We start from the raw sequence: 23,605 nt of genomic DNA, 5'->3' as shown, positions 1-23,605 counted from the left end.
GTTATCGAATCGACTTAAAGCCAGATCGTCACATTGGCCGCTTTTCTCTCTGAGACGGTTACATTTATCGTCTGCAAAGCTATGTCGCGTGCTGCCGTATACGGAGACACTTAAAGCACCATAGTAGAACACAGAAGAAGTTTCTAAGTTGAAGTAATAGCCAGTAAGAAGTAGTACAATTCAAGTTTTAATTATCGATTATTCACTTTTTAGCCGGCTTTGGTGGCTTGGATAAGACCTAGGACCTTAAGATTTTGCATGAAAGGAAGACTAGCTGCCGCGTTGCACGGGAGAATCTGAAAAGTGTTCATATGAAGTAAAAACCTGATAAATCCGTCCGTTATCGTCATTTGTTATCGAATCGACTTAAAGCCAGATCGTCACATTGGCCGCTTTTCTCTCTGAGACGGTTACATTTATCGCCTGCAAAGCTATGTCGCGTGCTGCGGTATGCGGAGACACTAAAAGCACCATATTAGAACACAGAAGAAGCTTCTAAATTGAAGTAATAGCCAGTAAGAAGTAGTACTATTTATGTTTTAGTTGTCGACTAATCACTTTTATGCCGGCTTTGGTCACTTGGACATGACTTAGGACCTTAAGATTTTGCATGAAAGGAAGACTAGCAGCCGCGTTGCACGGGAGAATGTGAAAAGTGTTCATATGTAGTAAAAACCTGAGAAATCAGTCCGTTTTCGTCATTTGTTATCGAATCGATTTAAAGCCAGATCGTCACATTGGCCGCTCTTCTCTCTGAAACGGTTACATTTATCGTCTGCAAAGCTATGTCGCGTGTTGCGGTATGCGGGCACACTAAAAGCACCATAGTAGAACACAGAAGAAGCTTCTAAGTTGAAGTAATAGCCAGTAAGAAGTAGTACAATTCAAGTTTATATTATCGATTATTCACTTTTTAGCCGGCTTTGGTGGCTTGGATAAGACCTAGGACCTTAAGATTTTGCATGAAAGGAGGACTAGCAGCCGCATTGCATGGGAGAATGTGAAAAGTGTTCATATGGTGTAAAAACCTGAGAAATCCGTCCGTTATCGTCATTTGTTATCGAATCGACTTAAAGCGAGATCGTCACATTGGCCGCTTTTCTCTCTGAGACGGTTACATTTATCGTCTGCAATGCTATGTCGCGTGCTGCGGTATGCGGAGACACAAAAAGAACCATATTAGAACACAGAAGAAACTTCTAAGTTGAAGTAATAGCCAGTAAGAAGTAGTACAATTCAAGTTTTAGTTGTCGATTATTCACTTTTTAGCCGGCTTTGGTGGCTTGGACATGACCTAGGACCTTAAGATTTTGCATGAAAGGAGGACTAGCAGCCGCGTTGCACGGGAGAATGTGAAAAGTGTTCATATGTAGTAAAAACCTGGGAAATCCGTCCGGTTTCGTATTTGTTATCGAATCCATTTAAAGCCAGATCGTCACATTGGCCGCTTTTCTCTCTGAGACGGTTACATTTATCGTCTGCAAAGCTATGTCGCGTGCTGCCGTATACGGAGACACTTAAAGCACCATAGTAGAACACAGAACAAGCTTCTAAGTTGAAGCAATAGCCAGTAAGAAGTAGTTCAATTCAAGTTTTAATTATAGATTATTCACTTTTTAGCCGGCTTTGGTGGCTTGGATAAGACCTTGGACCTTAAGATTTTGCATGAAAGGAGGACTAGCAGCCGCGTTGCAAGGGAGAATGTGAAAAGTGTTCATATGTAGTAAAAACCTGAGAAATCCGTCCGTTATCGTCATTTGTTATTGAATCGACTTAAAGCCAGATCGTCACATTGGCCGCTTTTCTCTCTGAGACGGTTACATTTATTGTCTGCAAAGCTATGTCGCGTGCTGCGGTATGCGGAAACACTAAAAGCACAATAGTAGAATACAGAAGAAGCTTCTAAGTTGAAGTAATAGCCAGTAAGAAGTAGTACAATTCAAGTTTTAGTTATCGATTATTAACTTTTTAGCCGTCTTTGGTGGTTTGAACATGACCTAGGACCTTAAGATTCTGCATGAATGGAGGACTAGCAGCCGCGTTGCATGGGAGAATGTGAAAAGTGTTCATATGTAGTAAAAACCTGAGAAATCCGTCCGTTTTCGTCATTTGTTATCGAAACGACTTAAAGCCAGATCGTCACATTGGCCGCTTTTCTCTCTGAGACGGTTACATTTATCGTCAGCAAAGCTATGTCGCGTGCTGCGGTATGCGGAGACACTAAAAGCACCATAGTAGAACACAGAAGAAGCTTCTAAATTGAAGTAATAGCCAGTAAGAAGTAGTACTATTTAAGTTTTAGTTGTCGATTAACCACTTTTTAGCCGGCTTTGGTGGCTTCGACATGACTTAGGACCTTAAGAGTTTGCATGAAAGGAAGACTAGCAGCCGCGTTGCACGGGAGAATGTGAAAAGAGTTCATATGTAGTAAAAACCTGAGAAATCCTTCCGTTTTCGTCATTTGTTATCGAATCGATTTAAAGCCAGATCGTCACATTGGCCGCTCTTCTCTCTGAAACGGTTACATTTATCGTCTGCAAAGCTATGTCGCGTGCTGCGGTATGCGCGCACACTAAAAGCACCATAGTAGAACACAGAAGAAGCTTCTAAGTTGAAGTAATAGCCAGTAAGAAGTAGTACAATTCAAGTTTATATTATCGATTATTCACTTTTTAGCCGGCTTTGGTGGCTTGGATAAGACCTAGGACCTTAAGATTTTGCATGAAAGGAGGACTAGCAGCCGCGTTGCACGGGAGAATGTGAAAAGTGTTCATATGGTGTAAAAACCTGAGAAATCCGTCCGTTATCGTCATTTGTTATCGAATCGACTTAAAGCGAGATCGTCACATTGGCCGCTTTTCTCTCTGAGACGGTTACATTTATCGTCTGCAAAGCTATGTCGCGTGCTGCGGTATGCGGAGACACTAAAAGCACCATATTAGAACACAGAAGAAGCTTCTAAATTGAAGTAATAGCCAGTAAGAAGTAGTACAATTCAAGTTTTAGTTATCGATTATTAACTTTTTAGCCGTCTTTGGTGGTTTGAACATGACCTAGGACCTTAAGATTCTGCATGAAAGGAGGACTAGCAGCCGCGTTGCACGGGAGAATGTGAAAAGTGTTCATATGGTGTAAAAACCTGAGAAATCCGTCCGTTTTCGTCATTTGTTATCGAAACGACTTAAAGCCAGATCGTCACATTGGCCGCTTTTCTCTCTGAGACGGTTACATTTATCGTCAGCAAAGCTATGTCGCGTGCTGCGGTCTGCGGAGACACTAAAAGCACCATATTAGAACACAGAAGAAGCTTCTAAATTGAAGAAATAGCCAGTAAGAAGTAGTACTATTTAAGTTTTAGTTGTCGACTAATCACTTTTTCTCCGGCTTTGGTGGCTTGGACATGACTTAGGACCTTAAGATTTTGCATGAAAGGAAGACTAGCAGCCGCGTTGCACGGGAGAATGTGAAAAGTGTTCATATGTAGTAAAAACCTGAGAAATCCGTCCGTTTTCGTCATTTGTTATCGAATCGATTTAAAGCCAGATCGTCACATTGGCCGCTCTTCTCTCTGAAACGGTTACATTTATCGCCTGCAAAGCTATGTCGCGTGCTGCGGTATGCGGGCACACTAAAAGCACCATAGTAGAACACAGAAGAAGCTTCTAAGTTGAAGTAATAGCCAGTAAGAAGTAGTACAATTCAAGTTTATATTATCGATTATTCACTTTTTAGCCGGCTTTGGTGGCTTGGATAAGACTTAGGACCTTAAGATTTTGCATGAAAGGAGGACTAGCAGCCGCGTTGACGGGAGAATGTGAAAAGTGTTCATATGGAGTAAAAACCTGAGAAATCCGTCCGTTATCGTCATTTGTTATCGAATCGACTTAAAGCCAGATCGTCACATTGGCCGCTTTTCTCTCTGAGACGGTTACATTTATCGTCTGCAAAGCTATGTCGCGTGCTGCCGTATACGGAGACACTTAAAGCACCATAGTAGAACACAGAAGAAGTTTCTAAGTTGAAGTAATAGCCAGTAAGAAGTAGTACAATTCAAGTTTTAATTATCGATTATTCACTTTTTAGCCGGCTTTGGTGGCTTGGATAAGACCTAGGACCTTAAGATTTTGCATGAAAGGAAGACTAGCTGCCGCGTTGCACGGGAGAATGTGAAAAGTGTTCATATGAAGTAAAAACCTGATAAATCCGTCCGTTATCGTCATTTGTTATCGAATCGACTTAAAGCCAGATCGTCACATTGGCCGCTTTTCTCTCTGAGACGGTTACATTTATCGCCTGCAAAGCTATGTCGCGTGCTGCGGTATGCGGAGACACTAAAAGCACCATATTAGAACACAGAAGAAGCTTCTAAATTGAAGTAATAGCCAGTAAGAAGTAGTACTATTTATGTTTTAGTTGTCGACTAATCACTTTTATGCCGGCTTTGGTCACTTGGACATGACTTAGGACCTTAAGATTTTGCATGAAAGGAAGACTAGCAGCCGCGTTGCACGGGAGAATGTGAAAAGTGTTCATATGTAGTAAAAACCTGAGAAATCAGTCCGTTTTCGTCATTTGTTATCGAATCGATTTAAAGCCAGATCGTCACATTGGCCGCTCTTCTCTCTGAAACGGTTACATTTATCGTCTGCAAAGCTATGTCGCGTATTGCGGTATGCGGGCACACTAAAAGCACCATAGTAGAACACAGAAGAAGCTTCTAAGTTGAAGTAATAGCCAGTAAGAAGTAGTACAATTCAAGTTTATATTATCGATTATTCACTTTTTAGCCGGCTTTGGTGGCTTGGATAAGACCTAGGACCTTAAGATTTTGCATGAAAGGAGGACTAGCAGCGGCATTGCATGGGGGAATGTGAAAAGTGTTCATATGGTGTAAAAACCTGAGAAATCCGTCCGTTATCGTCATTTGTTATCGAATCGACTTAAAGCGAGATCGTCACATTGGCCGCTTTTCTCTCTGAGACGGTTACATTTATCGTCTGCAATGCTATGTCGCGTGCTGCGGTATGCGGAGACACAAAAAGAACCATATTAGAACACAGAAGAAACTTCTAAGTTGAAGTAATAGCCAGTAAGAAGTAGTACAATTCAAGTTTTAGTTGTCGATTATTCACTTTTTAGCCGGCTTTGGTGGCTTGGACATGACCTAGGACCTTAAGATTTTGCATGAAAGGAGGACTAGCAGCCGCGTTGCACGGGAGAATGTGAAAAGTGTTCATATGTAGTAAAAACCTGGGAAATCCGTCCGGTTTCGTATTTGTTATCGAATCCATTTAAAGCCAGATCGTCACATATTCCGCTTTTCTCTCTGAGACGGTTACATTTATCGTCTGCAAAGCTATGTCGCGTGCTGCCGTATACGGAGACACTTAAAGCACCATAGTAGAACACAGAACAAGCTTCTAAGTTGAAGCAATAGCCAGTAAGAAGTAGTTCAATTCAAGTTTTAATTATAGATTATTCACTTTTTAGCCGGCTTTGGTGGCTTGGATAAGACCTTGGACCTTAAGATTTTGCATGAAAGGAGGACTAGCAGCCGCGTTGCAAGGGAGAATGTGAAAAGTGTTCATATGTAGTAAAAACCTGAGAAATCCGTCCGTTATCGTCATTTGTTATTGAATCGACTTAAAGCCAGATCGTCACATTGGCCGCTTTTCTCTCTGAGACGGTTACATTTATTGTCTGCAAAGCTATGTCGCGTGCTGCGGTATGCGGAAACACTAAAAGCACAATAGTAGAATACAGAAGAAGCTTCTAAGTTGAAGTAATAGCCAGTAAGAAGTAGTACAATTCAAGTTTTAGTTATCGATTATTAACTTTTTAGCCGTCTTTGGTGGTTTGAACATGACCTAGGACCTTAAGATTCTGCATGAATGGAGGACTAGCAGCCGCGTTGCATGGGAGAATGTGAAAAGTGTTCATATGTAGTAAAAACCTGAGAAATCCGTCCGTTATCGTCATTTGTTATCGAAACGACTTAAAGCCAGATCGTCACATTGGCCGCTTTTCTCTCTGAGACGGTTACATTTATCGTCAGCAAAGCTATGTCGCGTGCTGCGGTATGCGGAGACACTAAAAGCACCATAGTAGAACACAGAAGAAGCTTCTAAATTGAAGTAATAGCCAGTAAGAAGTAGTACTATTTAAGTTTTAGTTGTCGATTAACCACTTTTTAGCCGGCTTTGGTGGCTTCGACATGACTTAGGACCTTAAGAGTTTGCATGAAAGGAAGACTAGCAGCCGCGTTGCACGGGAGAATGTGAAAAGAGTTCATATGTAGTAAAAACCTGAGAAATCCTTCCGTTTTCGTCATTTGTTATCGAATCGATTTAAAGCCAGATCGTCACATTGGCCGCTCTTCTCTCTGAAACGGTTACATTTATCGTCTGCAAAGCTATGTCGCGTGCTGCGGTATGCGCGCACACTAAAAGCACCATAGTAGAACACAGAAGAAGCTTCTAAGTTGAAGTAATAGCCAGTAAGAAGTAGTACAATTCAAGTTTATATTATCGATTATTCACTTTTTAGCCGGCTTTGGTGGCTTGGATAAGACCTAGGACCTTAAGATTTTGCATGAAAGGAGGACTAGCAGCCGCGTTGCACGGGAGAATGTGAAAAGTGTTCATATGGTGTAAAAACCTGAGAAATCCGTCCGTTATCGTCATTTGTTATCGAATCGACTTAAAGCGAGATCGTCACATTGGCCGCTTTTCTCTCTGAGACGGTTACATTTATCGTCTGCAAAGCTATGTCGCGTGCTGCGGTATGCGGAAACACTAAAAGCACCATATTAGAACACATAAGAAGCTTCTAAATTGAAGTAATAGACAGTAAGAAGTAGTACAATTCAAGTTTTAGTTATCGATTATTAACTTTTTAGCCGTCTTTGGTGGTTTGAACATGACCTAGGACCTTAAGATTTTGCATGAAAGGAAGACTAGCAGCCGCGTTGCACGGGAGAATGTGAAAAGTGTTCATATGTAGTAAAAACCTGAGAAATCCGTCCGTTTTCGTCATTTGTTATCGAATCGATTTAAAGCCAGATCGTCACATTGGCCGCTCTTCTCTCTGAAACGGTTACATTTATCGCCTGCAAAGCTATGTCGCGTGCTGCGGTATGCGGGCATACTAAAAGCACCATAGTAGAACACAGAAGAAGCTTCTATGTTGAAGTAATAGCCAGTAAGAAGTAGTACAATTCAAGTTTATATTAGCGATTATTCACTTTATAGCCGGCTTTGGTGGCTTGGATAAGACCTAGGACCTTAAGATTTTGCATGAAAGGAGGACTAGCAGCCGTGTTGCACGGGAGAATGTGAAAAGTGTTCATATGGAGTAAAAACCTGAGAAATCCGTCCGTTATCGTCATTTGTTATCGAATCGACTTAAAGCGAGATCGTCACATTGGCCGCTATTCTCTCTGAGACGGTTACATTTATCGTCTGAAAAGGTATGTCGCGTGCTGCGGTATGCGGGAACACTAAAAGCACCATAGTAGAACACAGAAGAAGTTTCTAAGTTGAAGTAATAGCCAGTAAGAAGTAGTACAATTCAAGTTTTAATTATCGATTATTCACTTTTAGCCAGCTTTGGTGGCTTGGATAAGACCTAGGACCTTAAGATTTTGCATGAAAGGAAGACTAGCAGCCGCGTTGCACGGGAGAATGTGAAAAGTGTTCATATGAAGTAAAAACCTGATAAATCCGTCCGTTATCGTCATTTGTTATCGAATCGACTTAAAGCCAGATCGTCACATTGGCCGCTTTTCTCTCTGAGACGGTTACATTTATCGCCTGCAAAGCTATGTCGCGTGCTGCGGTATGCGGAGACACTAAAAGCACCATATTAGAACACAGAAGAAGCTTCTAAATTGAAGTAATAGCCAGTAAGAAGTAGTACAATTGAAGTTTTAGTTATCGATTATTCACCTTTTAGCCGGCTTTGGTTGCTTGGACAGACCTAGGACCTTAAGATTTTGCATGAAAGGAGGACTAGCAGCCGCGTTGCACGGGAGAATGTGAAAAGTGTTGATATGTAGTAAAAACCTGAGAAATCCGTCCGTTTTCGTCATTTGTTATCGAATCGACTTAAAGCCAGATCGTCACATTGGCCGCTTTTCTCTCTGAGACGGTTACATTTATCGTCTGCAAAGCTATGTCGCGTGCTGCGGTATGCGGAAACACTAAAAGCACCATAGTAGAACACAGAAGAAGCTTCTAAGTTGAAGCAATAGCCAGTAAGAAGTAGTACAATTGAAGTTTAAGTTATCGATTATTCACCTTTTAGACGGCTTTGGTGGCTTGTACATGACCTAGGACCTTAAGATTTTGCATGAAAGGAGGACTAGCAGCCGCGTTGCATGTGAGAATGTGAAAGTGTTCATATGTAGTAAAAACCAGAGAAATCTGACCATTTTCGACATTTGTTATGGAATCGACTTAAAGCCAGATCGTCACATTGGCCGCTTTTCTCCCTGAGACGGTTACATTTATCGTCTGCAAAGCTATGTCGCGTGCTGCGGTATGTGGAGACACTAAAAGCACCATATTAGAACACAGAAGGATCTTCTAAGTTGAAGTAATAGCCAGTAAGAAGTAGTACAATTCAAGTTTTAGTTGTCGATTATTCACTTTTTAGCCTGCTTTGGTGGATTGGACATGACCTAGGACCATAAGATTTTGCATGAAAGGAGGACTAGCAGCCGCGTTGCACGGGAGAATGTGAAAAGTGTTCATATGTAGTAAAAACCTGAGAAATCCGTCCCTTTTCGTCATTTGTAATCGAATCGACTTAAAGATAGATCGTCACATTGGCCGCTTTTCTCTCATAGACGGTTACATTTATCGTCTGCAAAGCTATGTCGCATGCTGCGGTATGCGGAAACACTAAAAGCACCATAGTAGAGTACAGAAGAAGCTTCTAAGTTGAAGTAATAGCCAGTAAGAAGTAGTACAATTCAAGTTTTAGTTGTCGATTATTCACTTTTTAGCCGTCTTTGGTGGCTTGAACATGACCTAGGACCTTAAGATTCTGCATGAAAGGAGGACTAGCAGCCGCGTTGCATGGGAGAATGTGAAAAGTGTTCATATGTAGTAAAAACCTGAGAAATCCGTCCGTTTTCGTCATTTGTTATCGAAACGACTTAAAGCCAGATCGTCACATTGGCCGCTTTTCTCTCTGAGACGGTTACATTTATCGTCAGCAAAGCTATGTCGCGTGCTGCGGTATGCGGAGACACTAGAAGCACCATATTAGAACACAGAAGAAGCTTCTAAATTGAAGTAATAGCCAGTAAGAAGTAGTACTATTTAAGTTTTAGTTGTCGATTAATCACTTTTTAGCCGGCTTTGGTGGCTTGGACATGACTTAGGACCTTAAGATTTTGCATGAAAGGAAGACTAGCAGCCGCGTTGCACGGGAGAATGTGAAAAGTGTTCATATGTAGTAAAAACCTGAGAAATCCGTCCGTTTTCGTCATTTGTTATCGAATCGATTTAAAGCCAGATCGTCACATTGGCCGCTCTTCTCTCTAAAACGGTTACATTTATCGTCTGCAAAGCTATGTCGCGTGCTGCGGTATGCGGGAACACTAAAAGCACCATAGTAGAACACAGAAGAAGCTTCTAAGTTGAAGTAATAGCCAGTAAGAAGTAGTACAATTCAAGTTTTAATTATCGATTATTCACTTTTTAGCCGGCTTTGGTGGCTTGGGTAAGACCTAGGACCTTAAGATTTTGCATGAAAGGAAGACTAGCAGCCGCGTTGCACGGGAGAATGTGAAAAGTGTTCATATGAAGTAAAAACCTGATAAATCCGTCCGTTATCGTCATTTGTTATCGATTCGACTTAAAGCCAGATCGTCACATTGGCCGCTTTTCTCTCTGAGACGGTTACATTTATCGCCTGCAAAGCTATGTCGCGTGCTGCGGTATGCGGAGACACTAAAAGCACCATATTAGAACACAGAAGAAGCTTCTAAATTGAAGTAATAGCCAGTAAGAAGTAGTACTATTTATGTTTTAGTTGTCGACTAATCACTTTTATGCCGGCTTTGGTCGCTTGGACATGACTTAGGACCTTAAGATTTTGCATGAAAGGAAGACTAGCAGCCGCGTTGCACGGGAGAATGTGAAAAGTGTTCATATGTAGTAAAAACCTGAGAAATCCGTCCGTTTTCGTCATTTGTTATCGAATCGATTTAAAGCCAGATCGTCACATTGGCCGCTCTTCTCTCTGAAACGGTTACATTTATCGTCTGCAAAGCTATGTCGCGTGTTGCGGTATGCGGGCACACTAAAAGCACCATAGTAGAACACAGAAGAAGCTTCTAAGTTGAAGTAATAGCCAGTAAGAAGTAGTACAATTCAAGTTTATATTATCGATTATTCACTTTTTAGCCGGCTTTGGTGGCTTGGATAAGACATAGGACCTTAAGATTTTGCATGAAAGGAGGACTAGCAGCCGCATTGCATGGGAGAATGTGAAAAGTGTTCATATGGTGTAAAAACCTGAGAAATCCGTCCGTTATCGTCATTTGTTATCGAATCGACTTAAAACGAGATCGTCACATTGGCCGCTTTTCTCTCTGAGACGGTTACATTTATCGTCTGCAATGCTATGTCGCGTGCTGTGGTATGCGGAGACACAAAAAGCACCATATTAGAACACAGAAGAAACTTCTAAGTTGAAGTAATAGCCAGTAAGAAGTAGTACAATTCAAGTTTTAGTTGTCGATTATTCACTTTTTAGCCGGCTTTGGTGGCTTGGACATGACCTAGGACCTTAAGATTTTGCATGAAAGGAGGACTAGCAGCCGCGTTGCACGGGAGAATGTGAAAAGTGTTCATATGTAGTAAAAACCTGGGAAATCCGTCCGGTTTCGTATTTGTTATCGAATCCATTTAAAGCCAGATCGTCACATTGGCCGCTTTTCTCTCTGAGACGGTTACATTTATCGTCTGCAAAGCTATGTCGCGTGCTGCCGTATACGGAGACACTTAAAGCACCATAGTAGAAAACAGAACAAGCTTCTAAGTTGAAGCAATAGCCAGTAAGAAGTACTTCAAATCAAGTTTATATTATCGATTATTCACTTTTTAGCCGGCTTTGGTGGCTTGGATAAGACCTTGGACCTTAAGATTTTGCATGAAAGGAGGACTAGCAGCCGCGTTGCACGGGAGAATGTGAAAAGTGTTCATATGTAGTAAAAACCTGAGAAATCCGTCCGTTATCGTCATTTGTTATTGAATCGACTTAAAGCCAGATCGTCACATTGGCCGCTTTTCTCTCTGAGACGGTTACATTTATTGTCTGCAAAGCTATGTCGCGTGCTGCGGTATGCGGAAACACTAAAAGCACAATAGTAGAATACAGAAGAAGCTTCTAAGTTGAAGTAATAGCCAGTAAGAAGTAGTACAATTCAAGTTTTAGTTATCGATTATTAACTTTTTAGCCGTCTTTGGTGGTTTGAACATGACCTAGGACCTTAAGATTCTGCACGAATGGAAGACTAGCAGCCGCGTTGCACGGGAGAATGTGAAAAGTGTTCATATGTAGTAAAAACCTGAGAAATCCGTCCGTTTTCGTCATTTGTTATCGAATCGATTTAAAGCCAGATCGTCACATTGGCCGCTCTTCTCTCTGAAACGGTTACATTTATCGTCTCCAAAGCTATGTCGCGTGCTGCGGTATGCGCGCACACTAAAAGCACCATAGTAGAACACAGAAGAAGCTTCTAAGTTGAAGTAATAGCCAGTAAGAAGTAGTACAATTCAAGTTTATATTATCGATTATTCACTTTTTAGCCGGCTTTGGTGGCTTGGATAAGACCTAGGACCTTAAGATTTTGCATGAAAGGAGGACTAGCAGCCGCGTTGCACGGGAGAATGTGAAAAGTGTTCATATGGTGTAAAAACCTGAGAAATCCGTCCGTTATCGTCATTTGTTATCGAATCGACTTAAAGCGAGATCGTCACATTGGCCGCTTTTCTCTCTGAGACGGTTACATTTATCGTCTGCAAAGCTATGTCGCAAGCTGCGGTATGCGGAAACACTAGAAGCACAATAGTAGAATACAGAAGAAGCTTCTAAGTTGAAGTAATAGCCAGTAAGAAGTAGTACAATTCAAGTTTTAGTTACCGATTATTAACTTTTTAGCCGTCTTTGGTGGTTTGAACATGACCTAGGACCTTACGATTCTGCATGAAAGGAGGACTAGCAGCCGCGTTGCATGGGAGAATGTGAAAAGTGTTCATATGTAGTAAAAACCTGAGAAATCCGTCCGTTTTCGTCATTTGTTATCGAAACGACTTAAAGCCAGATCGTCACATTGGCCGCTTTTCTCTCTGAGACGGTTACATTTATCGTCAGCAAAGCTATGTCGCGTGCTGCGGTCTGCGGAGACACTAAAAGCACCATATTAGAACACAGAAGAAGCTTCTAAATTGAAGAAATAGCCAGTAAGAAGTAGTACTATTTAAGTTTTAGTTGTCGACTAATCACTTTTTCTCCGGCTTTGGTGGCTTGGACATGACTTAGGACCTTAAGATTTTGCATGAAAGGAAGACTAGCAGCCGCGTTGCACGGGAGAATGTGAAAAGTGTTCATATGTAGTAAAAACCTGAGAAATCCGTCCGTTTTCGTCATTTGTTATCGAATCGATTTAAAGCCAGATCGTCACATTGGCCGCTCTTCTCTCTGAAACGGTTACATTTATCGCCTGCAAAGCTATGTCGCGTGCTGCGGTATACGGGCACACTAAAAGCACCATAGTAGAACACAGAAGAAGCTTCTAAGTTGAAGTAATAGCCAGTAAGAAGTAGTACAATTCAAGTTTATATTATCGATTATTCACTTTTTAGCCGGATTTGGTGGCTTGGATAAGACCTAGGACCTTAAGATTTTGCATGAAAGGAAGACTAGCAGCCGCGTTGCACGGGAGAATGTGAAAAGTGTTCATATGAAGTAAAAACCTGATAAATCCCTCCGTTATCGTCATTTGTTATCGAATCGACTTAAAGCCAGATCGTCACATTGGCCGCTTTTCTCTCTGAGACGGTTACATTTATCGCCTGCAAAGCTATGTCGCGTGCTGCGGTATGCGGAGACACTAAAAGCACCATATTACAACACAGAAGAAGCTTCTAAATTGAAGTAATAGCCAGTAAGAAGTAGTACTATTTATGTTTTAGTTGTCGACTAATCACTTTTATGATGGCTTTGGTCGCTTGGACATGACTTAGGACCTTAAGATTTTGCATGAAAGGAAGACTAGCAGCCGCGTTGCTCGGGAGAAAGTGAAAAGTGTTCATATGTAGTAAAAACCTGAGAAATCCGTCCGTTTTCGTCATTTGTTATCGAATCGATTTAAAGCCAGATCGTCACATTGGCCGCTCTTCTCTCTGAAACGGTTACATTTATCGTCTGCAAAGCTATGTCGCGTGCTGCGGTATGCGGGCACACTAAAAGCACCATAGTAGAACACAGAAGAAGCTTCTAAGTTGAAGTAATAGCCAGTAAGAAGTAGTACAATTCAAGTTTATATTATCGATTATTCACTTTTTAGCCGGCTTTGGTGGCTTGGATAAGACCTAGGACCTTAAGATTTTGCATGAAAGGAGGACTAGCAGCCGCGTTGCACGGGAGAATGTGAAAAGTGTTCATATGGTGTAAAAACCTGAGAAATCCGTCCGTTATCGTCATTTGTTATCGAATCGACTTAAAGCGAGATCGTCACATTGGCCGCTTTTCTCTCTGAGACGGTTACATTTATCGTCTGCAATGCTATGTCGCGTGCTGCGGTATGCGGAGACACAAAAAGCACCATATTAGATCACAGAAGAAACTTATAAGTTGAAGTAATAGCCAGTAAGAAGTTATACAATTCAAGTTTTAGTTGTCGATTATTCACTTTTTAGCCGGCTTTGGTGGCTTGGACATGACCTAGGACCTTAAGATTTTGCATGAAAGGAGGACTAGCAGCCGCGTTGCACGGGAGAATGTGAAAAGTGTTCATATGTAGAAAAACCTGGGAAATCCGTCCGGTTTCGTATTTGTTATCGAATCCACTTAAAGCCAGATCGTCACATTGGCCGCTTTTCTCTCTGAGACGGTTACATTTATCGTCTAAAAAGCTATGTCGCGTGCTGCCGTATACGGAGACACTTAAAGCACCATAGTAGAACACAGAAGAAGCTTCTAAGTTGAAGCAATAGCCAGTAAGAAGTAGTTCAATTCAAGTTTTAATTATAGATTATTCACTTTTTAGCCGGCTTTGGTGGCTTGGATAAGACCTTGGACCTTAAGATTTTGCATGAAAGGAGGACTAGCAGCCGCGTTGCACGGGAGAATGTGAAAAGTGTCCATATGTAGTAAAAACCTGAGAAATCCGTCCGTTATCGTCATTTGTTATTGAATCGACTTAAAGCCAGATCGTCACATTGGCCGCTTTTCTCTCTGAGACGGTTACATTTATTGTCTGCAAAGCTATGTCGCATGCTGCGGTATGCGGAAACACTAAAAGCACAATAGTAGAATACAGAAGAAGCTTCTAAGTTGAAGTAATAGCCAGTAAGAAGTAGTACAATTCAAGTTTTAGTTATCGATTATTAACTTTTTAGCCGTCTTTGGTGGTTTGAACATGACCTAGGACCTTAAGATTCTGCATGAATGGAGGACTAGCAGCCGCGTTGCATGGGAGAGTGTGAAAAGTGTTCATATGTAGTAAAAACCTGAGAAATCCGTCCGTTTTCGTCATTTGTTATCGAAACGACTTAAAGCCAGATCGTCACATTGGCCGCTTTTCTCTCTGAGACGGTTACATTTATCGTCAGCAAAGCTATGTCGCGTGCTGCGGTATGCGGAGACACTAAAAGCACCATATTAGAACACAGAAGAAGCTTCTAAATTGAAGTAATAGCCAGTAACAAGTAGTACTATTTAAGTTTTAGTTGTCGATTAACCACTTTTTAGCCGGCTTTGGTGGCTTCGACATGACTTAGGACCTTAAGAGTTTGCATGAAAGGAAGACTAGCAGCCGCGTTGCACGGGAGAATGTGAAAAGAGTTCATATGTAGTAAAAACCTGAGAAATCCTTCCGTTTTCGTCATTTGTTATCGAATCGATTTAAAGCCAGATCGTCACATTGGCCGCTCTTCTCTCTGAGACGGTTACATTTATCGTCTGCAAAGCTATGTCGCGTGCTGCGGTATGCGGGAACACTAAAAGCACCATAGTGGAACACAGAAGAAGCTTTTAAGTTGAAGTAATAGCCAGTAAGAAGTAGTACTATTTATGTTTTAGTTGTCGACTAATCACTTTTATGCCGGCTTTGGTCGCTTGGACATGACTTAGGACCTTAAGATTTTGCATGAAAGGAAGACTAGCAGCCGCGTTGCACGGGAGAATGTGAAAAGTGTTCATATGTAGTAAAAACCTGAGAAATCCGTCCGTTTTCGTCATTTGTTATCGAATCGATTTAAAGCCAGATCGTCACATTGGCCGCTCTTCTCTCTGAAACGGTTACATTTATCGTCTGCAAAGCTATGTCGCGTGCTGCGGTATGCGGGCACACTAAAAGCACCATAGTAGAACACAGAAGAAGCTTCTAAGTTGAAGTAATAGCCAGTAAGAAGTAGTACAATTCAAGTTTATATTATCGATTATTCACTTTTTAGCCGGCTTTGGTGGCTTGGATAAGACCTAGGACCTTAAGATTTTGCATGAAAGGAGGACTAGCAGCCGCGTTGCACGGGAGAATGTGAAAAGTGTTCATATGTAGTAAAAACCTGAGAAATCCGTCCGTTTTCGTCATTGTTATCGAATCGATTTAAAGCCAGATCGTCACATTGGCCGCTCTTCTCTCTGAAACGGTTACATTTATCGCCTGCAAAGCTATGTCGCGTGCTGCGGTATGCGGGCACACTAAAAGCACCATAGTAGAACACAGAAGAAGCTTCTAAGTTGAAGTAATAGCCAGTAAGAAGTAGTACAATTCAAGTTTATATTATCGATTATTCACTTTTTAGCCGGCTTTGGTGGCTTGGGTAAGACCTAGGACCTTAAGATTTTACATGAAAGGAGGACTAGCAGCCGCGTTGCACGGGAGAATGTGAAAAGTGTTCATATGGAGTAAAAACCTGAGAAATCCGTCCGTTATCGTCATTTGTTATCGAATCGACTTAAAGCGAGATCGTCACATTGGCCGCTTTTCTCTCTGAGACGGTTACATTTATCGTCTGAAAAGCTATGTCGCGTGCTGCGGTATGCGGGAACACTAAAAGCACCATATTAGAACACAGAAGAAGCTTCTAAATTGAAGTAATAGCCAGTAAGAAGTAGTACTATTTATGTTTTAGTTGTCGACTAATCACTTTTATGATGGCTTTGGTCACTTGGACATGACTTAGGACCTTAAGATTTTGCATGAAAGGAAGACTAGCAGCCGCGTTGCACGGGAGAATGTGAAAAGTGTTCATATGTAGTAAAAACCTGAGAAATCCGTCCGTTTTCGTCATTTGTTATCGAATCGATTTAAAGCCAGATCGTCACATTGGCCGCTCTTCTCTCTGAAACGGTTACATTTATCGTCTGCAAAGCTATGTCGCGTGCTGCGGTATGCGGGCACACTAAAAGCACCATAGTAGAACACAGAAGAAGCTTCTAAGTTGAAGTAATAGCCAGTAAGAAGTAGTACAATTCAAGTTTATATTATCGATTATTCACTTTTTAGCCGGCTTTGGTGGCTTGGATAAGACCTAGGACCTTAAGATTTTGCATGAAAGGAGGACTAGCAGCCGCGTTGCACGGGAGAATGTGAAAAGTGTTCATATGGAGTAAAAACCTGAGAAATCCGTCCGTTATCGTCATTTGTTATCGAATCGACTTAAAGCGAGATCGTCACATTGGCCGCTTTTCTCTCTGAGACGGTTACATTTATCGTCTGAAAAGCTATGTCGCGTGCTGCGGTATGCGGGAACACTAAAAGCACCATAGTAGAACACAGAAGAAGTTTCTAAGTTGAAGTAATAGCCAGTAAGAAGTAGTACAATTCAAGTTTTAATTATCGATTATTCACTTTTTAGCCGGCTTTGGTGGCTTGGATAAGACCTAGGACCTTAAGATTTTGCATGAAAGGAAGACTAGCAGCCGCGTTGCACGGGAGAATGTGAAAAGTGTTCATATGAAGTAAAAACCTCATAAATCCGTCCGTTATCGTCATTTGTTATCGAATCGACTTAAAGCCAGATCGTCACATTGGCCGCTTTTCTCTCTGAGACGGTTACATTTATCGCCTGCAAAGCTATGTCGCGTGCTGCGGTATGCGGAGACACTAAAAGCACCATATTAGAACACAGAAGAAGCTTCTAAATTGAAGTAATAGCCAGTAAGAAGTAGTACTATTTATGTTTTAGTTGTCGACTAATCACTTTTATGATGGCTTTGGTCACTTGGACATGACTTAGGACCTTAAGATTTTGCATGAAAGGAAGACTAGCAGCCGCGTTGCACGGGAGAAAGTGAAAAGTGTTCATATGTAGTAAAAACCTGAGAAATCCGTCCGTTTTCGTCATTTGTTATCGAATCGATTTAAAGCCAGATCGTCACATTGGCCGCTCTTCTCTCTGAAACGGTTACATTTATCGTCTGCAAAGCTATGTCGCGTGCTGCGGTATGCGGGCACACTAAAAGCACCATAGTAGAACACAGAAGAAGCTTCTAAGTTGAAGTAATAGCCAGTAAGAAGTAGTACAATTCAAGTTTATATTATCGATTATTCACTTTTTAGCCGGCTTTGGTGGCTTGGATAAGACCTAGGACCTTAAGATTTTGCATGAAAGGAGGACTAGCAGCCGCGTTGCACGGGAGAATGTGAAAAGTGTTCATATGGTGTAAAAACCTGAGAAATCCGTCCGTTATCGTCATTTGTTATCGAATCGACTTAAAGCGAGATCGTCACATTGGCCGCTTTTCTCTCTGAGACGGTTACATTTATCGTCTGCAATGCTATGTCGCGTGCTGCGGTATGCGGAGACACAAAAAGCACCATATTAGATCAAAGAAGAAACTTCTAAGTTGAGGTAATAGCCAGTAAGAAGTTGTACAATTCAAGTTTTAGTTGTCGATTATTCACTTTTTAGCCGGCTTTGGTGGCTTGGACATGACCTAGGACCTTAAGATTTTGCATGAAAGGAGGACTAGCAGCCGCGTTGCACGGGAGAATGTGAAAAGTGTTCATATGTAGAAAAACCTATGAAATCCGTCCGGTTTCGTATTTGTTATCGAATCCACTTAAAGCCAGATCGTCACATTGGCCGCTTTTCTCTCTGAGACGGTTACATTTATCGTCTAAAAAGCTATGTCGCGTGCTGCCGTATACGGAGACACTTAAAGCACCATAGTAGAACACAGAAGAAGCTTCTAAGTTGAAGCAATAGCCAGTAAGAAGTAGTTCAATTCAAGTTTTAATTATAGATTATTCACTTTTTAGCCGGCTTTGGTGGCTTGGATAAGACCTTGGACCTTAAGATTTTGCATGAAAGGAGGACTAGCAGCCGCGTTGCACGGGAGAATGTGAAAAGTGTTCATATGTAGTAAAAACCTGAGAAATCCGTCCGTTATCGTCATTTGTTATTGAATCGACTTAAAGCCAGATCGTCACATTGGCCGCTTTTCTCTCTGAGACGGTTACATTTATTGTCTGCAAAGCTATGTCGCGTGCTGCGGTATGCGGAAACACTAAAAGCACAATAGTAGAATACAGAAGAAGCTTCTAAGTTGAAGTAATAGCCAGTAAGAAGTAGTACAATTCAAGTTTTAGTTATCGATTATTAACTTTTTAGCCGTCTTTGGTGGTTTGAACATGACCTAGGACCTTAAGATTCTGCATGAATGGAGGACTAGCAGCCGCGTTGCATGGGAGAGTGTGAAAAGTGTTCATATGTAGTAAAAACCTGAGAAATCCGTCCGTTTTCGTCATTTGTTATCGAAACGACTTAAAGCCAGATCGTCACATTGGCCGCTTTTCTCTCTGAGACGGTTACATTTATCGTCAGCAAAGCTATGTCGCGTGCTGCGGTATGCGGAGACACTAAGAGCACCATATTAGAACACAGAAGAAGCTTCTAAATTGAAGTAATAGCCAGTAACAAGTAGTACTATTTAAGTTTTAGTTGTCGATTAACCACTTTTTAGCCGGCTTTGGTGGCTTCGACATGACTTAGGACCTTAAGAGTTTGCATGAAAGGAAGACTAGCAGCCGCGTTGCACGGGAGAATGTGAAAAGAGTTCATATGTAGTAAAAACCTGAGAAATCCTTCCGTTTTCGTCATTTGTTATCGAATCGATTTAAAGCCAGATCGTCACATTGGCCGCTCTTCTCTCTGAAACGGTTACATTTATCGTCTGCAAAGCTATGTCGCGTGCTGCGGTATGCGGGAACACTAAAAGCACCATAGTGGAACACAGAAGAAGCTTTTAAGTTGAAGTAATAGCCAGTAAGAAGTAGTACTATTTATGTTTTAGTTGTCGACTAATCACTTTTATGCCGGCTTTGGTCGCTTGGACATGACTTAGGACCTTAAGATTTTGCATGAAAGGAAGACTAGCAGCCGCGTTGCACGGGAGAATGTGAAAAGTGTTCATATGTAGTAAAAACCTGAGAAATCCGTCCGTTTTCGTCATTTGTTATCGAATCGATTTAAAGCCAGATCGTCACATTGGCCGCTCTTCTCTCTGAAACGGTTACATTTATCGTCTCCAAAGCTATGTCGCGTGCTGCGGTATGCGGGCACACTAAAAGCACCATAGTAGAACACAGCAGAAGCTTCTAAGTTGAAGTAATAGCCAGTAAGATGTAGTACAATTCAAGTTTATATTATCGATTATTCACTTTTTAGCCGGCTTTGGTGGCTTGGATAAGACCTAGGACCTTAAGATTTTGCATGAAAGGAGGACTAGCAGCCGCGTTGCACGGGAGAATGTGAAAAGAGTTCATATGGTGTAAAAACCTGAGAAATCCGTCCGTTATCGTCATTTGTTATCGAATCGACTTAAAGCGAGATCGTCACATTGGCCGCTTTTCTCTCTGAGACAGTTACATTTATCGTCTGCAAAGCTATGTCGCGTGCTGCGGTATGCGGGAACACTAATAGCACCATAGTAGAACACAGAAGAAGTTTCTAAGTTGAAGTAATAGCCAGTAAGAAGTAGTACAATTCAAGTTTTAATTATCGATTATTCACTTTTTAGCCGGCTTTGGTGGCTTGGATAAGACCTAGGACCTTAAGATTTTGCATGAAAGGAAGACTAGCAGCCGCGTTGCACGGGAGAATGTGAAAAGTGTTCATATGAAGTAAAAACCTGATAAATCCGTCCGTTATCGTCATTTGTTATCGAATCGACTTAAAGCCAGATCGTCACATTGGCCGCTTATCTCTCTGAGACGGTTACATTTATCGCCTGCAAAGCTATGTCGCGTGCTGCGGTATGCGGAGACACTAAAAGCACCATATTAGAACACAGAAGAAGCTTCTAAATTGAAGTAATAGCCAGTAAGAAGTAGTACTATTTATGTTTTAGTTGTCGACTAATCACTTTTATGCCGGCTTTGGTCGCTTGGACATGACTTAGGACCTTAAGATTTTGCATGAAAGGAGGACTAGCAGCCGCGTTGCACGGGAGAATGTGAAAAGTGTTCATATGAAGTAAAAACCTGAGAAATCCGTCCGTTTTCGTCATTTGTTATCGAATCGATTTAAAGCCAGATCGTCACATTGGCCGCTCTTCTCTCTGAGACGGTTACATTTATCGTCTGCAAAGCTATGTCGCGTGCTGCGTTATGCGGGCACACTAAAATCACCATAGTAGAACACAGAAGAAGCTTCTAAGTTGAAGTAATAGCCAGTAAGAAGTAGTACAATTCAAGTTTATACACTCCTGGAAATGGAAAAAAGAACACATTGACACCGGTGTGTCAGACCCACCATACTTGCTCCGGACACTGCGAGAGGGCTGTACAAGCAATGATCACACGCACGGCACAGCGGACACACCAGGAACCGCGGTGTTGGCCGTCGAATGGCGCTAGCTGCGCAGCATTTGTGTACCTCCGCCGTCAGTGTCAGCCAGTTTGCCGTGGCATACGGAGCTCCATCGCAGTCTTTAACACTGGTAGCATGCCGCGACAGCGTGGACGTGAACCGTATGTGCAGTTGACGGACTTTCAGCGAGGGCGTATAGTGGGCATGCGGGAGGCCGGGTGGACGTACCGCCGAATTGCTCAACACGTGGGGCGTGAGGTCTCCACAGTACATCGATGTTGTCGCCAGTGGTCGGCGGAAGGTGCACGTGCCCGTCGACCTGGGACCGGACCGCAGCGACGCACGGATACACGCCAAGACCGTAGGATCCTACGCAGTGCCGTAGGGGACCGCACCGCCACTTCCCAGCATATTAGGGACACTGTTGCTCCTGGGGTATCGGCGAGGACCATTCGCAACCGTCTCCATGACGCTGGGCTACGGTACCGCAACCCCGTTAGGCCGTCTTCCGCTCACGCCCCAACATCGTGCAGCCCGCCTCCAGTAGTGTCGCGACAGGTGTGAATGGAGGGACGAATGGAGACGTGTCGTCTTCAGTGATGAGAGTCACTTCTGCCTTGGTGCCAATGATGGTCGTATGCGTGTTTGGCGTCGTGCAGGTTAGCGCCAAAATCAGGACTGCATACGACCGAGGCACACAGGGCCAACACCCGGCATCATGGTGTGGGGAGCGATCTCCTACACTGGCCGTACACCTCTGGTGATCGTCGAGGGGACACTGAATAGTGCACGGTACATCCAAACCGTCATCGAACCCATCGTTCTACCATTATTAGACCGGCAAGGGAACTTGCTGTTCCAACAGGACAATGCACGTCCGCATGTATCGCGTGACACCCAACGTGTTCTAGAAGGTGTAAGTCAACTACCGTGGCCATCAAGATCTCCGGATCTGTCCCCCATTGAGCGTGTTTGGGACTGGATGAAGCGTCGTCTCACGCGGTCTGCACGTCCAGCACGACCGCTGGTCCAACTGAGGCGCCAGGTGGAAATGGCATGGCAAGCCGTTCCACAGGACTACATCGAGCATCTCTACGATCGTCTCCATGGGAGAATAGCAGCCTGCATTTCTGCGAAAGGTGGATATACACTGTACTAGTGCCAACATTGTGCATGCTCTGTTGCCTGTGTCTATATGCCTGTGGTTCTGTCAGTGTGATCATGTGATGTATCTGACCCCAGGAATGTGTCGATAAAGTTTCCCCTTCCTGGGATAATGAATTCACGGTGTTCTTATTTCAATTTCCAGGAGTGTATTATCGATTATTCACTTTTTTAGCCGGCTTTAGTGGCTTGGATAAGACCTAGGACCTTAAGATTTTGCATGAAAGGAGGACTAGAAGCCGCGTTGCACGGGAGAATGTGAAATGTGTTCATATGGTGTAAAAACCTGAGAAATCCGTCCGTTATCGTCATTTGTTATCGAATCGACTTAAAGCGAGATCGTCACATTGGCCGCTTTTCTCTCTGAGACGGTTACATTTATCGTCTGCAATGCTATGTCGCGTGCTGCGGTATGCGGAGACACAAAAAGCACCATATTAGAACACAGAAGAAACTTCTAAGTTGAAGTAATAGCCAGTAAGAAGTAGTACAATTAAAGTTTTAGTTGTCGATTATTCACTTTTTAACCGGCTTTGGTGGCTTGGACATGACCTAGGACCTTAAGATTTTGCATGAAAGGAGGACTAGCAGCCGCGTTGCACGGGAGAATGTGAAAAGTGTTCATATGTAGTAAAAACCTGGGAAATCCGTCCGGTTTCGTATTTGTTATCGAATCCACTTAAAGCCAGATCGTCACATTGGCCGCTTTTCTCTCTGAGACGGTTACATTTATCGTCTAAAAAGCTATGTCGCGTGCTGCCGTATACGGAGACACTTAAAGCACCATAGTAGAACACAGAAGAAGCTTCTAAGTTGAAGCAATAGCCAGTAAGAAGTAGTTCAATTCAAGTTTTAATTATAGATTATTCACCTTTTAGCCGGCTTCGGTGGCTTGGATAAGACCTTGGACCTTAAGATTTTGCATGAAAGGAGGACTAGCAGCCGCGTTGCACGGGAGAATGTGAAAAGTGTTCATATGTAGTAAAAACCTGAGAAATCCGTCCGTTATCGTCATGTGTTATTGAATCGACTTAAAGCCAGATCGTCACATTGGCCGCTTTTCTCTCTGAGACGGTTACATTTATTGTCTGCAAAGCTATGTCGCGTGCTGCGGTATGCGGAAACACTAAAAGCACAATAGTAGAATACAGAAAAAGCTTCTAAGTTGAAGTAATAGCCAGTAAGAAGTAGTACAATTCAAGTTTTGGTTATCGATTATTAACTTTTTAGCCGTCTTTGGTGGTTTGAACATGACCTAGGACCTTAAGATTCTGCATGAATGGAGGACTAGCAGCCGCGTTGCATGGGAGAATGTAAAAAGAGTTCATATGTAGTAAAAACCTGAGAAATCCGTCCGTTTTCGTCATTTGTTATCGAAACGACTT

The sequence above is a fragment of the Schistocerca gregaria genome, unplaced genomic scaffold (genome assembly GCF_023897955.1).
Source record: "Schistocerca gregaria isolate iqSchGreg1 unplaced genomic scaffold, iqSchGreg1.2 ptg000256l, whole genome shotgun sequence".
Classification (NCBI taxonomy): domain Eukaryota; kingdom Metazoa; phylum Arthropoda; class Insecta; order Orthoptera; family Acrididae; genus Schistocerca; species Schistocerca gregaria.
Note: the sequence above shows the minus strand (reverse complement) of the source record.